This window comes from Clarias gariepinus, chromosome 7, assembly GCF_024256425.1.
Source record: "Clarias gariepinus isolate MV-2021 ecotype Netherlands chromosome 7, CGAR_prim_01v2, whole genome shotgun sequence".
Lineage (NCBI taxonomy): Eukaryota > Metazoa > Chordata > Actinopteri > Siluriformes > Clariidae > Clarias > Clarias gariepinus.
Genome location: NC_071106.1, coordinates 10,739,583 through 10,745,582, shown reverse-complemented (window position 1 = coordinate 10,745,582; position 6,000 = coordinate 10,739,583).

The window sequence follows — 6,000 nt, the reverse complement described above, 5'->3', positions numbered from 1 at the left end:
TTATTCTCTCCGTGGTGCTGTAAAACTATCCTCCCAGACTGTGATTATTGCTATTATGTCTGTGTTAAGTGTCCATCAACTTTACTGATGATAACCACAATGATATGTCATTAAAGTGGGCTAAGGCTCAAACTATAAAAACACTCAGCCCAGTGTTTGCTTGGGCTGAGAGCCATGCTAGAGCTTTTGCACTCTTTTACTTGGCTGTTACTCACAAACCCATTAGGCAGTAGGTCAAGGTAACTCTCTCTCTCTCTCTCTCTCTCTCTCTCTCTGTATCTCTTCCCAGCTGTTTCCTGCAGCGGTAGCTGCTAGGGTCTCTCTTGCATCCCCACTTAGGCTGCTACTGGTCACCTCACAGCACTTCCTGTTTGCATTGACTCATTTCCTGTTCTGTCCTCACAGGGGAGTCTGTCCGTTTTAGTGGAATTTGGCGCGTGTCTGGAAAAGGAAAAAAAAATCCCACTTGTTCTCTTGCTCACATAAAAAAAAAAAAAAAGTCGAGAGGTCAAAAATATGTCTGGGACTTCCAGCTATATATGCAGTAGCTTTAAAGTCCTGGAAATGCACATGTTTTTCTCTTAGAGTGACTCACTTTTAGATGATGAGTGATTAATGTGGTGATTAATATTCCTATATATTGGATAACCATAATGACACCTCATTCATAAATCATACTTGTTTCTCACATTTCTAAATTACAGAACTGATTTTTCCCCCCTCTCTCAGTCTGTCTTCCAGAATAGTGCATCTTGGGGAATAAAATTATGTCAAGCCTTTGCTGCCATTCTGTCTGTTCCGTTTAAAAAGCGCTCGCTGAATCCAAAGATGACATATCAGCAAACTATTCAGAATGATCCCTTGATCATGCAGCCTTAGAATAATGAAACTGTTTAAACAATATCAGCGAATGCAAACTGTTAGAATAACTGTTTAAAGAAACGCTGGCCTGAACATCAAAGTGGAGCAAATGAGCTGACTCGTAAACAGATCGGCCCTGAAAGTACGCACCACACATGCTGACTAGAGAGGCAAAAAAAAAAAAAAAAAAAAAACCTTGTCGAACAGACTGTTTGTGACAATTAGGCCGATGCCAGATATGGCTGACTTATCAGTGGTCCCCATCCAGGCCTCTGTTTATCTTTAATTGCAATTTTGAAAAAGATTTGAAGCAATTAGGGTCTCTGCCGAACACACCCTGCCCTAAACAATGGTGCTGTGTTTGGCAGCCTTTGCACGCTGAAGGGCCCGAGTAAGAAATATAGGGAGTGTCCGTGCAATCCAATGAGCTTTGATTGATACGTTGCCAGAAGCATCTCTTCACAAGCACATGCGGAGTTCATCTGTAGTTCAGTAAAACTTCCAGTCAGCAGAAGAAGCCGCTTCCTTCACTGACCCTCACACCTCACTTACACTGTGCCATACGCCCTCTGTCAGCGTTATCCTAGTGTAACGTTACTTTACTGCAGAGTTTAACCACCAGAAACTCAATCTGAGAGAGAGAGAGAGAGAGAGAGAATGCGATTCTCCCCAAGGAGACGTCGGATTGGGCCATGATTCCTCATCAGTAATGTCACAGGGGAGCCGAGCACGGACGACGATCCAACACATAAACCCACTTATTTAAAAGTCATTACAGCATGCATGGACCTGATTGGATCATGTGGCACAGGAATGTGTGGTCAGACCAAATTGTAATTCATTCCTCTCGTCTCTGACAGTGCAGATATTGAATGGCTGAATCTGTGCCGTAACATCTGGAAAACTCATTTTCTAGTCTGTTTGCAATGATCTTCAGTGGACATGTGTATCATAAATAAAGCAGAGGAAAATTCCCTATTCCAAACATTTCGTTCTTTCTGTTAAGATCAGCCTATTTGTAGTGCGGATTTAATAAATATTTACACAAATGTTTGCTTGTGGTATTTAAGTGTTCAGAAAGCCTTTACTGCCCTCTACTGTCAGTTATGTAGTAATGCAGCACACTGCCAGAAACAAGGGGCCGTATTGTTGAACCTTAACTATAGCAATAAAATGGCTTATTTATAGTTGCTTAAATATTAGTGACTATAGGTAATAACTTGTTTTGTATATGTTCAACAACAATGAAAAAAAATGGTTAATGTCTCTTTTTCAATTAAAATATAATGAATTATGATAAAATGGTTGTAGATCTAGTATAAGATAAATAAAACATCCAGATGTTCTGTTATATGCACACAAAAGATTAACACTGGTTGTTTTACATCAACTTATTATTGATTGTTTTCCTATGAAAACAAGCTCTTTGGTGTTTTATTCCTTATTCAATGAAAGCAAGATGTCAAATAATTTCTCTCTCCAATCATTTTTTAAATATTGGATGCTGACAGTAATCGGCTATTTGTGTTTGAAATACATGTAAAGCACCTGAAAGCCAATCTCAGGTTAAACGGTCAGTTAACTCATCTTAAAATAAAAAGCATGACGAAGTGTGCTTGAAATAAAGCAGACCTTGAACCCCTACAGGCCTACAGGTGAACCTTGTCTTTAATACCTCCTCTGGGGCTTGGCATCCCACGCCGTCACTACCTTATCCTCCTCCGTCCAGAAATAGCAAGCGGAAGGAAGTTCACTTGCTCCCGTAGCCAACTGGAGAGAGAACAGATCAGACCGGGAAAGGAAAGGGAGGAAATAACAAGCAAAGAAGCTGGCATGCCTCACTGCTTTTAATTGGTTCCAAGTGTCCCAGATTCTTGAGTCTGGAAGACTCCCCTGGTCCTCCAGTTGTGTGGGGCTCAGTTGCAATGTATATGAAGCTCACTCTGCCTGAATACCAATACAGACTTCATTTTCAACCTGATTCTTTAAACGGATTTCTGGATGTATTTAGTGCACTTTTAAAATAAAAGCTTTGCTCCTGACCCTGTTCACATATAAGTTCACACTTATAGGCCCAGGTAAAATTTATTCAATCTCATATTGAAAAAATTATGGTGAGTCCATGCTTATTGCACTTCTGTTTCCTGTTTTTAACTGACAGGAGCGGACCAGATCTGGCACCAGAAACCATTCTTACCCATATCTTTCTTCCCCATTCTGATGCTCTTCTACAAATCATCTTGACCACGTCAAAAGCATTGAGTTGCTGCCATGCTGAGTGAATATTTCCATTAACAAGCAATTAAATATGTGCACTTAATGAAGTGGCCGGTGAGTGTATACTTAACTATCTATATAAATAATCACTCTTAGTAACTACTCTATCCTGTGGAAGACTACACCCTAACAGTTATGTAAGTCCATTACAGGGGCATGCACAACACATACTCATTTCTCACCAATCAACCTATTGGTATGTGTTCGGTGTTGGGGGGACACCTAGAGGAAACTCTTGCAGACACAGGAGAACAGACTAAAATAAAGCACTCCAGGACATGACCTTTTGGTTAATGGTAATCACCTGGTGCCTTTTTGAGTCAGGTTGCACCGCATTATCATCAACCAGCATGGCTGGTTATGTTCCCATGACAGCAAGTGTTTTGTACCCAAATTTATGAAAATGCACTTTTCAAAGATGTCTTGTTGACTGGAGGAGTATTTTAATGAATTTGTAGATGCTAGTGCATCAATAGGTACTATAATAGATTGATGTTTTATTATTTTATGTAGAAATAATCTAGAAAATATGTAGAACATGATAAAAAAAATAGTAAGCAATGGCATGAGTGCAAGTGTATTACGTGGCTGAGAAAACCCATCTGGAGAAGAGCATTGAGGGCTGTAGTGCTTGTTTGTGTTTACATAAGTGCACACAGTGTATACATGTAAAAGGTTATGCAGTATATATAAAGAGTAAAGAGTAACAGATGGAATATGCATAATTTATCTTAGTGCTTGCCTTGAATATCCTCATTCTATCATAACAATGTGTGTTTTAACAGTATATGCTATGTAACTTGAGATTTTGAAATTTGCTTTCATGATCAATGAGAATTGATAATGAGAATTGCATTTATAAAACCTGTCTTCCCCCCAAAAAAAAATCTATTACTGGTCTATTTTTATACAACACATGTCTCAAGGCAAATGATCTACCCCTCGGCCCTAATGAAAATGGGTTACTATTGTAACCGCCGTTGAAGGAAAGTTAATGAGGCTGTCAATGCATTCAATTTTTAGAAAATCCGACTTCATAAATCATACATTTCGGACATACAAAACCGAAAAGGACAGTGCACGACAAGTTGCAATACTTCCGATTGATGTGTCTTAATATTAGTCCTCGACAGATTAAAAAGACACAGTGCACAGCATTTACAATATTCTTAGCAATTATTAATAATTCCTACAGAGAAAGTGAATTTCCTGCAGAAACAACTGTCTCTGAACTTAAGGGAGTATGTTACGGTGTGTTTGTGTCATAGTGATGGTTGTTAAAAAATTTAGCGAAGCACAAAGGAAAACAGACTTCCCGAGATACAGACAGCCTGCATTTGTCATCCGGCTTTTACAAAGCCCAAGAGTGCAAAGAGCTGCAAATCGCTGCTACTGTCTGTATATTCCACTTCTGCAAGCTGTTTATCCTGCTGGAAAAGAATTATTTCACCATTCAAACCAATCCTTCAAGGCACCAGGAAAAAAAAATATTTAAAAAATCAAAAGATCTTAAAAAGTGTGGGATAACCAAGATGTCAGTCATGGCTCTGTCTGCTGTCACGGTTTTTCTGATTCATTTTACAAGCACCGAAGACATATCCAAGACATACCGAAGACATATCCAAGACATACCGAAGACATATCCAAGCTTCTGATAAGCCAAATTAAGGGCTGATGTTTTAGTTTAGAAATCCATCATCAAACTTTGGGTTTAAGTTTAATTAAAACTTTTCAAAGGGTAAAATCAGCGATAGATGACTCAAAAAGTACCGTTGTTTAGCAACACACTTCAGTTAAGGCACCAATCAGGCATGGTGATGAACAGACAAAACACTAGCAAAGCAAACAGACAAATGAGTTACTAAGTATAGCTTTCATGATCAGTTGCTTTGACTAATGTCTCAAGCACTGACACAAAGAGAGCAAAACAAACAAGCTCTTCTTGTTGCTACCGTACATCCTGTAAGGAATTGTATGTATTCATCACACACAGGACCCAGAGCCGTGAATGCACAGCTAGGCCACCCACGACCTTGAGAGTAGAAGGGCCATACCACAGAGCAAAATCCCTGGGACTGAACGCACAGTCCTCCCATCCTGTTTGCCGGCTGTCAGCTTCTGATAAGGCGTCTTGGCCAGGAGGAGCTGTGCTGGCCTTTGCCTGAGTCAACGGGAATCCAGGAAGCGTTCACTTGCTGTTGTGTAGAACAATGGAGGGAGGAAACGCAGAGTCCAAGAGGAAAAAAGACAAACAGACAGACAGACAGACAGAAAGACAATTAATCTTTACGCAATGATAAACACATCTGCTGGTTTGTTCAATGTCCTCAGTTGATATGGAAATAAAAGCAGTCCGAGAAACATTGCAGATACGCAGTAGATTCGATTAATAGTCCATCAACATGGACCAAGCTCCCGTCATGACAGTGTCATAATTGTATGTCTCATCCAAAATACAATATTAAATTGAGCTCCACACCAATAGTATTTTTTTGTTACTAAAGTATTTATTTGTTTATATGCCAGACGTACTTATACGTGAAAAAATATGTAAAATATACTCCAAACTGGAAAGTTGTGAGCTTAAATCCTGTTTGCATTAATTTCAAAATATTATCGGGTCATATACTGGTAATAATGATAAGTCTATGAATCATCTTACAAACATTCAACCGCTCATTCTTGAGATATTGCTGTGTCTAGAGTTTTAGATAGGCAGATTGACAAACCAGTGATAAAAATGTCTCACAGATAGAAAATGAATTTCTAAACATGAACTTGTACAGTAAGAGTACGAGGGGAGTTCAAGTCCAAGCAAGACTTTTTATTGTGCAGAACACAGTTATGAGAGTGAAAACTCCC